Consider the following 11,950-nt stretch of genomic DNA (forward strand, 5'->3'; position numbering starts at 1 on the left):
AGGGTCCCACCTGGGGGTTGCTCATCTTGGCCTGGATCTCCCACCACCTCATGTGTGGCTCATGGTCTGGCTGACTTTTCTTCATGGAAAAGTACATGTGACTTGTCCCTAGACTAAGAGCGATGGTGTGTCACCAGCCATGCCCTGGGGCCACCAGCATCCTCCCTCCCAAAATCCATGGGGAGGTGCCCAGCATCCCATGCCTTTGGGATAGCCAAGGGGTGTTTTGCTTTGGGCAACTTTGGGTTGAGTCTGTGCATGAGATTATTGAATTAAGTAGGAGCAGCGTGGATGTGTCCTACAAACTGAACTTAAAATAGGTGATGGGGAGAAGTGCCGTAGCTGTAAAATACACTGCCAATGTGAGTGACTGCAGCTTCCTCGGCAGCCTGTGCAAAAAAGATCTGCAAGTATGTGAAACACTGGGAAAGTATCCTCACTTTTATTACATTAATGCTGTAGAAATTATCAAGTTATGATTAACTGAAAAGTTCGATTTCTTTTTGATCAAAATATGTACCTGTCCTTGCTGGACGCAAGATTTTGAGGCTTGTGGTTTGTATTGCAACATACGCATCTTCCATTAATACGAGTGAAAGTACAAACATAGATTATAACTTTCTTTAGTTATTCATTTTAGGGACTGATTTCTGGCTAATATTTCGTTTTTATTGGTGTGGCCACTTTTTTTTTCCTGATTAACATTTTAGCCCAGCCCTGATGCTTACACTAAGAAAAAGTAACTGTTTGATTGCACAGCTGGTCTGTGTTCTCTACTGCTGAATTTATGCTTGAATTCTATTGTAAATTGTATATATTCAAATTAGAATAAACTAAATGCATTTTCTGGCATGCAGTCTATACCTGTATAAATGTACAAGTTGATTTGAATTGTACAAAATAACACACTCTTGTATTCATTAATACTGCAAGCTCAGTTTTATCTAAAGCTATATTAAACTTTCAAATATTGTTCGGTTTAAATGTGTTTGTTCTTTTAGCCCGTCCACTTTTTATTACTTTAATAAATGACTACGTATTCAAGCCGTCGAAGGGCTTCTGATTTCACATTTGGTGTGTACAAAAGGCTAATCTCTCCATTCCTCTTGAAAGCAGCAAAAATAAAACCTGAGTTTAATTGAGCTGCACTTTGCAGGCTCTTTGGAGGCGGCTGAGCTGAGCCCACAGGCTCCTTCCTAAGGACGGCGAAGAGCAGAGCTGAGGTACGTGCTAAAAACCGATGGGCTTTATAATCCAGGCAGCCCCGATATGTCAATGTCCTGCTGAATTTTTGAACTTTACGTTAATTTCTGAAATGCCATTTTCCTCTCTAGCACAGAGACCGGGGAGCTCTCTGTCCCTTTGCAGAGAAAAGTAGGAACTTTTATGGCTATCTCCCCCATCCAGCCCCAGGAATTAAAGCTCCAGAAATCGATGGAGGCCGTCAGGTCTCTCCCCATTACAGTAGACCTTCCTCTTTGGTTTTTGCTATAAATTACCCTTTTAGCAGCTGGGTGTCACCACTTGGGGTGGGCAAAATACGTTCCGTGCTAAGAAAACAAAAATAATAAAGGAATGACTAAATCTGTGTGACTATAGCTGACTTTTTAACTCCTTCCCCTCCAGAGGCTGCTGAACGAGGGTTACTAGAGCATAACCATAGTTTGTTTTTCCAGGAGCCGGGTCGGGAACAGCCCAAACTGAGGTGTCGGTGCTGCGCTCGGAAAATTGAATTAGTGCCTGTGGCAGGACAGACACGACAACACCGGGCTGTATCAGGCTCACCAGACGCAGAATACATTTGGATTTATTAATATTTCCTTCAGCCGTGGTTGAAACAAAGTGAATTTGCAGTGCTTACTTAGAGATGTGAAGATGAAACTGCGGGTAGGTTTTAAATACCTTGATATATTGTCAAACCCAGCCAGCAGTTTGAACTATGAACCCCAGCACGGGCAGGATTTATGGATATCAGGTCACCACTGAAGGCACCTACATACATATATATATATTTTTAAAAAAATATTAGATGGCGTGTCCACTTTACAAATAAGGTAAAAAAAAAAAAGGAAGGGAAGAGAAAGAGAGGGACAGAGAGCGAGCGAACTCAGCCTAATTTTCCTATGGTACTATTTAGCGTGAGTGCGGTGCTGGTTTTGTTAATCTGTTTAAGCCACTTCCAAGCACTCGCTGATTGCTGCAAAAATGCACTTGAATTATTATTGCCCAGACAAACATCTGTGCATCACCCAGCAAGGCTGGCGGGTGCTCACTGCTGCGTTGGGTATGACCCCCAACCCCGCAGCTAGAGATGCTTTCACTCCAGACGTTAATTATCTGCTGGCTGAGACTCCTCTGGGTGTTTCATCCACCGGACAACCGCATGTGCGTCTCCCAGGGGTAAAGGATCTCTTACCCCAAATTTTAGCAGGGCCTGTTGCAATAGGACAAGGGGCGAGGGTTTTAAACTAGAAGAGGGGAGACTCTGGCTGGACATGGGGAAGGAATTGTTGCCCTGAGGGCGGTGAGAGCCTGGCCCAGGTTGGCCAGAGAGGTGGTGGCTGAACCATCCCTGGAGACATCCCAGGCCAGGCTGGACGGGGCTCTGAGCAACCTGAGCTGGTGCAGATGTCCCTGCTCATGGCAGGGGGGCACTGGATGAGCTTTGAAGTTCCCTTCCGACCAAACTATTCTGTGATTCTGTGATTGTCACCTTGTGGAGTCCCCCCCATGCTAGTGGGTCTGTGTGTAATGCTTATGGACAGCGGGCATCACCAAGCAATGAATGGAGATAAGCCCAACACCCTGTTTTCTGACTACTAAGCCCAGTTTATGGTTGTGACAACTGGGCAACCCAGTGAAACCACCGAGCTTGCCATCACCTTCCTCCCATCGGGTGGGCGATGCTAATGAGGAGCGAGGAGAACACACACCTTGTGCAATTAGTCCCTGACACCACCTGCCAGCCCATGCCAGGAGGTCCATGAGCACCCACCGTCACCACCACGGCCCCACGCGGCCACTGGCATCTGGGCGCCCATCTCTGGGCACCCTGGTCACAGGCTCTGCTGAGATGGTGAAGGTTTGAGGAACAGCATGAGCGTGACACGGGGATGAGATGTGCTGGCGACTACAAACGCCGTGGGCTCAGCAGAGCTGCTTCTGCATTTCCAGGTACACGGGTTAGGCAATCCACAGGTAAGAAAATAATAATTACCTATACATTCATAGGAAAGTACGTCATCTGTTATGTCTGTGTATCCATAATACTATAGGTAACAGCAGTCAAGCTAGCTCTTTGCTTTATTCCCCGTTTGCATTCCCCAGACTTTTAAACCCATTTCTATCTGAAACGTTTGTGGGTTTAGATAAGCTTTTTGGGCGCTGCCTTGGGAATCGGGTCTTTGGACTCGTTCCACAGCAACTGCGTGTGATGGGAGGGAAAAGCGGGGGAGAGCGCGGGCACGGCAGCATCGCTCGCCCTCGCAATAACCTGGGGAGACTTTTCTCTTGGCATCCGCCAGACTTTCCCTGGGAAGGCTCCAGGCATTGTTTCCTTAAGTGTTCTTGGAGCCTCCGTCAGTAACAAAGAAAAGAAAAAACAAATTAGTGCATGTCCCAGCACAGGGACAAAATTAAGTCCTATGCTGGTGTGATGCTCAGGATAAATATAAACATGACCCTACGCCCTGCTCCAAGAAGCAATTATACAAAATGTCCTATACTGATTGGCAGTATTGAGAAATCCACACTTAATAGCAAAATTAATTTTTTAAAAATAAATTAGCAAAGCACCCCTTTGAGACCATAAAACGTAGCATTTTGTTCTTATTCTAATTTGTACATTACAAATTTAAATATTGCATTTCATGAAAATTGGGGAAAACTGTCAACATATTTCCCCAAATATTTTATTTGGTAATACCTTGTTCCTTTAGCCACCTAATTCTCCTTGCTAATAAGAAAAAATGGCAACGCTTGTACATTGAAACAATCTGAAAGTAAATGTGGCGTGCTGGCAAGCCAACACAGGAATGGTTTTTCTGGCTATCATTGCAGTTTAACCGTGCCTTTAGATGAAGCACGTTGCTTTAATAGAGTGCTGTGTAAATGCAATTTTTGCTGCAGAAATCAGCCTCTAATCAAGGTGTTTGCAAGGGAAGGCGATACAAAGCAATGCAAAGCTTCTGCCGCCTCCGCGGGACACGGGTAAAAACGGCACCAATGTGACACAAAGCGTCACAGCAGCGGTACTGGGTGCAAAGCATCGCAAGAGACAAGTTCAGAAACTAAAAGATCTCCTAAACTCGTCTGTCTCTTCCATCTTTCCACCCAAGTTGTTCAGTCTTACAGTCGCAGTAATGAGATTATCAAAGCCTAAAATACAAATGTGCATCCAAAGAGCGCATAAATATAATTTCCCACTGACGTTTGTAGGAATATAGTCATTTATTCTGCTTCAGCCATTCACTGTGGCTTAAGTGAATGAAAAGCTCTAAGTGAAGATAATTGATTTCTCTTTGACTTTTGCTGGTGTGCAAGGAGGGGAGAGCCGGGCAGGCTGCGCATGTGGGGCAGCGCTTAAACACCGGGAGACGCGGCAGCAATGTTCTGCTGGAACTTCAAATTCATGTGGTTTTCCCCCTTCTGAGAATGGAAAAGCAGGAGCTAAAGCTCCAGATGATAGGAATTCTTTTAATGCTGGGCTGCAGCTGGGTGGCACGTGAGCTGCCTGATGCGAGGAGCTAGAGATAGGGCAGCACTTTTGGTTTGCAAGAGTTGAGAATGGAAGTGGAAAAAGCTCTAACAAGGGCTGGGGGACACTGCGATGGGCCACGCAGCGTATGGACGCCCGGCTCAGGCGTACCCCCCATGTACACACGAGCACAGGCGTCTGCAAAACCGCAGCCCACAAAAATGCCTGTTTCATTCACTATTACAATATAAATGCAATTCTTCTCATTTTTCAAGGAGCTGCTCAGTATATCCAGTGTTGCAACATCACAGATAAAACCATCACAAATACCCCCTAGGACATGCTGCCACCTCTGTGTCCATATACCACATTTCCTCCTATTTTAATTTCCCCACAGCTCAAGCACTTTTTACTTCTGCTTCAGCAAAAGTGCCCTAATGCCACCGGTCGTATTGCCTTAATGGCCGATATTTAATGATGCCGCAGGGCTGTATTCTCCAAGGAAAGGTCCCTTCTCCTCCTTCTTGGGAAGGAGACCTGTCCTCCTGCCCGCAGAGCGATGGGGTCTCACCTGACGGAGCTGAGGACACGAAATACAATTTAAATATTTAACACGATTTAAAATATGTGCTAGCCATAAACATTCAAAAAACTTCAATGGCCTCTTCCTGATGCATAATTTAGAATCTAATATTAAAAAAGGCAAGAAACAACAGTTTCTTTGACAAGACCTATTCTTAATTTTTATGTAGTATTCCTAAAGCATATTTTATAAAGTTAGGTTGTTGTGTATCAGCTCCACCGCAGGTTCTGCGCAGTGCAAATACTTTATAAGCAGTCATTTCCAATTCTGTACACACAATATTCGACTAGACCACAAGTCCTCCATACAGATACCTTAACACTACTGCATAATTTATGTCTTTTATATTCTATTTTTCCTTGTGCATACACACTTCATTTGCTCAGCCCTCAGGAAATCTCTGCTAAGGAGACACTGTAAGAAATGTCAGCTATTGCTCTGATACTTCAGTACCAAAGTTAATGGAGCAGAAAGACAACAGTGGGGGAATGTTTTTAAGTGCTTGTAGGTCTGGGTGTTGTGAAGACAACTTATTGTCTCCGTAAATCCAGATATTGAAATCTTAACCTCTTAACAAGTGGATGTGCAAAAAAAAAAGAGCTGATTTCGCTGCCGGTCCCTGTCCTCGTTCCGCTCGCTGCCTTTTCCATCCCAGCAGTGTCTGAGCGTTGAGCATCGTCCTGCCCGGGGCTGGAAACCCAAGATGCTGGAACGTTTGTTCCCTTCCGCCTCGGGAACCTCAGCAGTATTGCATGGTTAAAAAAAAAAAACTATTTAAATGAGTCTGTTAATGAACTTGGAGTCAAATAGGTATATGTGAATTTTTTTTCTTAAAAAAAGAAGAATGGAGAGGCCTGGGGCAACGGCAGGGAGCAAGCCCAGGGTGGAGGCTGCAGCATCCGCCCACGCCTTAGAGCCTTCCACTGAAAATACTTCCCTGGTTTGAAGCCTGAGCCATCTGCTGATTGAGATCCCTTTGGCTTTCGTTGGTGGTGTGGGTTTGGTTTTTTTGCTGTTGGTTTGGTTGGGTTCTGGGTTCATTTTTCGGTTTCTTGTTTGTTTTGTTTTGGATTGGTTTGTTTGGTCGATTTGGCGGTTTGGTTTGGTTGTGGTTTTTTGGTTGTTTGGGTTTTGTGGTTTTGTTAGTTTGGGTTTTTTTGATTGTCTGGGTTTTGTTTGTTTGTGCTTTTTGTTTGTTTGTTGGGGGGTGGAGTGGGTTTTGTTTAGTTTTGGTTTTGGTTTTGGTTTTTTTTTTTCCCGTCAAACTTGCTCTGGGAATGAATATTTCTCCTATTCCTTAAGAAGTGGAAAAAAAAAAATAATATCTTTTTACATTTTCCTTGTCACCTGCGTTGGCGGGTGCGGAGCTGGGCCCAGGGACCCGCCGGTGCCCCAGGTCAGCGTGTCCCAACGGGGCGGTCCAGCTTTCCGTCCTGTTTGTCCTTGTATTGCAGGTGAGCAATCCCAGGCAGGCTGCAGAGCGCAAAATAGTTCTGATTTCATTAGACCCTTTGTTACAACAAAAGGAAAAAAAAGTTTGTGCGGGGTCTGGAGGAGGGAAGGAGACCAGCAGTGATGGGTAGGACGTGTCTGCGTGGGCATCGCTGCTGAAGCCCCTTCCCTTTAGATAAATAAACCAATACTGACATCGTTTTTGCAATGGTACAAAGTTCAGTTATTCTGGTGAGGTCAGCTGCTGCAGGAGGCGGGTTGCTCCTGCCATGTATACCTGATTTTCCTGTTAAAGTGGAAGGGATTTAAGAGGTGAAACTTGAATGACATTTCCAGCTCTCTGCTCCAGCGCCTTTTCAGTGGTTTAGCACACACAGACTGCTGCTGAAGCACCGGGACATAGGAGTAACACAGACGGGATACTTTTAATGAGAGCTGAACTTCCTTTCCAAATTTTTCGGAGCTAGCACATTAAAAATCATTGGAGAAATCCCTGTCCTTCAGGCTGGAGAGGGAGAGGGACGGTGTTTTCCACCCCGTTCCCTCTGACAGCCCGGGACTGACGCACCGGCAGATTTCCATTCCAGCTGTGAGGTTCCACAGCTGGTTTAGTGTGGAAAAAGCACATTAAAAGCACTCGTTCCCAAACCCCATTAGCCCCAAACCACCCAACAGGGGCTGTGGACAGGGGTCCTGCGAACCCCTGGTGCTCCTGCAGAGCATCCTTCCTATCCTTTCTACCACCTTACTTATTGTCTGCAAAATATTCCTCTAAAGCAGAGGAAAAGATTTTGTAACTCAATTTATGACGACTCTTCCTGCTGTAGACTTGCCTTTTTTTTTTTTTTTCTTTTTAAAAGGTTGCAAGTGGCTGTATTACAGATCAACGCAGACAGAGCAGGAGGCAGAGGTCCCTTCCTCCCTTCCCACAAACTCTTCTCCTGAAGGATGCCTTGTGTAAAATGTGAGTAAAGCTTTCCAGCTCCGAGGAGAACACCCGGACCGGGACCTGAACCATCCCTGGGCTGCCACAGCCGCTCTCCTCCCAGAGTTTCTTGGGTCTTGTACATAGAAATTCAGACACGGGATCCTCGTGGGATTTTCTTTGTCCCTGTTGTCACCAGCAGACGACTATTGCAAGTAAAATCCACCTGGTTTGTCACAGGGCTGTGCACCCTGTGTCACCCATGTGGAGGTGTTGGGGTGAGTTATATGTGTAAACACCTTTTTCCAGATTTTTTTTCCCTGAGGTGCATTCAACGGGGAGCACAAAGTGCTGTTTAATGAGACAGCCCGTGTCCCGCTCCACCTCATAAACCGGGTTTGTAGAAATGGACCATTTGTGGATTATCTGTTTCTATGGTGATAGATCGGAATAAGTGTGTGCTGGTCCTGGCTGCCTTCAGCTGCCTCTTTTCTGCAAGGTCTCTGTTATCGACAGTAAAAATACAGCATCTAATTCCCCGCAGAGACTTATGGATGAGATCACAAGCTTTAGCCCGTGAAAAATCACTGTGGCAAAACTGGCTGTAGCGGTGTAGTTAATAATCACTGCCATCCCGATGCTGGAGATGTAGGAATTGCTATAAGGGAGGAAAAAAAAAAAAAGGGATATTTTTTCAATTTTGGTCTTGTAGGGCTGGAAATACCCTATTGTCACAGACAGATCAGAAACTGGAAAATCCATAGATGCCCTACATAGTAATAAAAAAGGAGGCAGATTCAGATATGAATTTTTAAAGCTATAGATTTATTTTGGGGGGAGTTAATGAAAAAAAAAAGCCATTTATTTTCTAAAAGATTCCCCTTCCATCCTTAGATCTGGAATCTGCTGTTTCTGAATTTGGGTCCCACATCACTGTGCAAGGGCCAGCGCTGCCCCGGGAGCTGTGCACCCACCACAGCATTCGTGGAGTCCGTAGATTTTCAAATGGAAATATTATCAAATCCTTATACACCCGTGAACACTCCTGGGAACTGAAGTTGTTCTTAATGTTATCTGCAAATCCTGGGATACAAGTTTTGCTGAAGTAAAAACCAACTCATTATCCTCCTGTCCTCTTAGGATTCACATCGCAACTGGCAGCCAGGGCGGGTATCATCGTGCTTCTCCTAAATTTTTAACATTTCAAATGCATATTTAGAGACCACTTTCCTGATAGGAGAAACCTCAGCACTCGGGAGAATTGCCCTTTGGATTGAGGTAGAACTGCAATATTTAAATGTGCTATGCTGCCAAACGCAAGCTTACTGCTCGCCTCGTCTGTAGAAATAAGAAATAAATAATAGAAAAGTGAATTGCATGATGACTCAGTCCTCCAAGAACTATAGTCACAGAGTGACTGGAAAACTACGGTTTTTGTGGAGCAGGAGAATTGACTATTTTGGTGCTTTTCTGGAGGTGGTTCCAAAGGTGAACTCCATCCATTAAAGCCAAAAGCCAAAGCAAAGCAGGTGCTGCAGGAACATCTCCCCTTCAAACAGGGGGTTTCTTGTCGAGGTTACACTTGTGGAAGATCCCACATACGGCAGGTGCCAGGTACAGGTTTCTCGGGATGTGAAGCAGCTAGTTGTTTAATGTCTAGAGTTTAACGTTTAACTGTTTCAGTGCAGCGCTTTGCTTTGGAAAGTTTTGATGTCAATAACAACTGCAAATAAGCAACAAGCAGCTGAAATGAGAAATGGCTGGTATGCATTCATATGTATAACATCATCGTTTATGGAAGCAGAATATAGGCACACGTGCACACACCTGTATAATCCAAACTTGGGGAATGGGAAAAAAAATATCTTTATTCTGACCAAATAACAACCTTACTTGTTTTGATCAGACCTTTTTCTGCCTTACCTTTTTTTTTTTTTGACAGCCTATTTGTGTCTGTTCTGGTGTAACAGCGCGAGTAACCCTTATCTGCAGATATTCCTGAGGATTTGACCAAAGAATTTAAAATTCAGGCTTCCGAAGAGCAGCAGCACCTTGGCGTGTGCTCAGCCAGAGGCAGCTGATCGCCGAGATCTTCAAATCTACAGGTGCACATTTTTCAGTCCTACGTAGGTATTGCTCGCAAATATTTCACTAAAATCTTTGAAGGTAACATTATCTTGTTATAAATTAAGTATTCAGGGCAAGAACGTAGGACACGCCTGGTAAAAGGGATCAATATGTGATAAACATTAATGAACCCTTATTAGACTTCCTAAAACCCCGTTTAATTTTTCTTATTTTCATCCTCGCCTGTATGCCAGGGAAAGCGGGAGCAAGTATTTCAGGTCTGATAAAGTATTACGGGTACTTTCCATTTTTTTTCTGCTCTCAACAAACCCTTCTGCGGGGTGCATTGCTATGCACAGCCAGGCCTATTTGAAATGTTGTCGCTATTTGTAAAAGAGCTTTTCCCGGTATTTTGTGTAGAACTGTGTTTTTATGTAGGTGGTTGTGATTCGAGTTGACATTAATTAGAAGAAATGCTAATATACCAGATGGGTTTGTTAAAAGGCACCGTGGAGGAGCAATGAGCACAGTGCTTATGCTTATGGAAAAGCAGGAGTACAATTTGTTAGTTATGTATGTACGACCTACGCGCTACAGCATTGAAGGGACCAGTATAATGTTCTTTATTAATAGCAGAGGAGTTTAGTGCCCTTATTTATGGATGTGGATTTATCCTGGCGTCCTGCCCTTGACACGGCGCACGCTGCAGCGCGACGCGCAGCCACGAGGCACCGGCCTCCGACGGGGGCAAAGCTGGAGGGAGAGAAGAGCAACCCACATCTCAGACACCGCAGCAGCTTTTAAGGCTGAATTTCAGATTTTTCTGAGCCGTGTAACCAGGAGCGGGCTGCATTGCATCTCCCACTTGCTGTGAAGCACCGGCTAGAGTTGCATCCCACCATCCAGCCATCCCCGGGTACCCCAAGGGGTCTGGGGACGTGTCCCAGCCTTGGGGTTGGGGGACATGTCCCAGCCATGGGATCTGGGCACATCATGCTCCGTAGAGGGTCCTTCATCCTCCTGGACCCTTCAGTTGGTTCCCAGCCTCCTGCCACTGCCGAGCATCCTGGCACGGAGCCGAGCATCCTGGCACGGAGCCGAGCATCCCAACGTAGAACCGAGCATCCCAGCACGGAGCCGAGCATCCCGGCACGGAGCTGAGCATCCCAACATAGAGCCGAGCATCCCGGCACGGAGCCGAGCATCCCGGCACAGAGCTGAGCATCCCAACATAGAGCTGAGCATCCCGGCACGGAGCTGAGCGTCCCGGCACGGAGCTGAGCATCCCAACATAGAGCCGAGCATCCCGGCACGGAGCCGAGCATCCCAACATAGAGCCGAGCATCCCAGCACGGAGCTGAGCATCCCAACATAGAGCCGAGCATCCCAACATAGAGCTGAGCATCCCAACATAGAGCTGAGCATCCCGGCATGGAGCTGAGCATCCCAACATAGAGCTGAGCATCCCAACATAGAGCCGAGCATCCCAGCACGGAGCCGAGCACCCCGGCATGCACAGGGAAGGATGGAGCCAGCCTGTCCTGCAGTGCCACGGTAACCGCTCCCCTTTTTTATCCCTGGTGTTTTCCACTTGGCGTTTTGAAATTAATTATTGAGTGTAGAGCAGGAACAAAAAGGAGATTACCCGCCCTGGTCCCACAGGTATCTGGGAAGAAAGAGCTTCTTGGGTTTCCAGGGGAGATCAGGATTAGGGAATGGTTTTTCTGTGACCATTCCAATCATCCCCATTGCCCTGTGAATCGAGAGGGTTTTGTAAGAACACACATTTTATTAAGGATTTGCTATAGCTGTAAAAAACCATCGGCCTGTATTTGTTTTCTCGGCACACCTGAGCATCTCTGCAATGTGGGCGGCTGCCTTTGGGGACGGGATTTGCAGGTCCAGGGGTGCGGGGCAGGATCTGCAGCACCAGCAGCATCGCTGCAGCGCGGCCGCCCCGACTCCCACCTCTCTGTCACGCTGGAGATTATTTTGTGCTTTTGCATCCTCAGGAACCGTCCCCATCGCTGCCGGGCACCAGTGTAGCTTTTGGGATGTGCAAACAGTGTTCAGGCTGGGTAGGAGGTTTTTTTTTTTTCCTGGCTTTTCTTTATTCTCTTATTTTTCCATTCCTTAACCCATCCTCAAAAATGGCAGTTTTTAAAAAATGTGGTAACATGAAAGTCACTTCAAATTTATTTACTGAAATGATTTGGGCGGTACAAGA

Source organism: Caloenas nicobarica, chromosome 6, assembly GCF_036013445.1.
Source record: "Caloenas nicobarica isolate bCalNic1 chromosome 6, bCalNic1.hap1, whole genome shotgun sequence".
Taxonomy (NCBI): domain Eukaryota; kingdom Metazoa; phylum Chordata; class Aves; order Columbiformes; family Columbidae; genus Caloenas; species Caloenas nicobarica.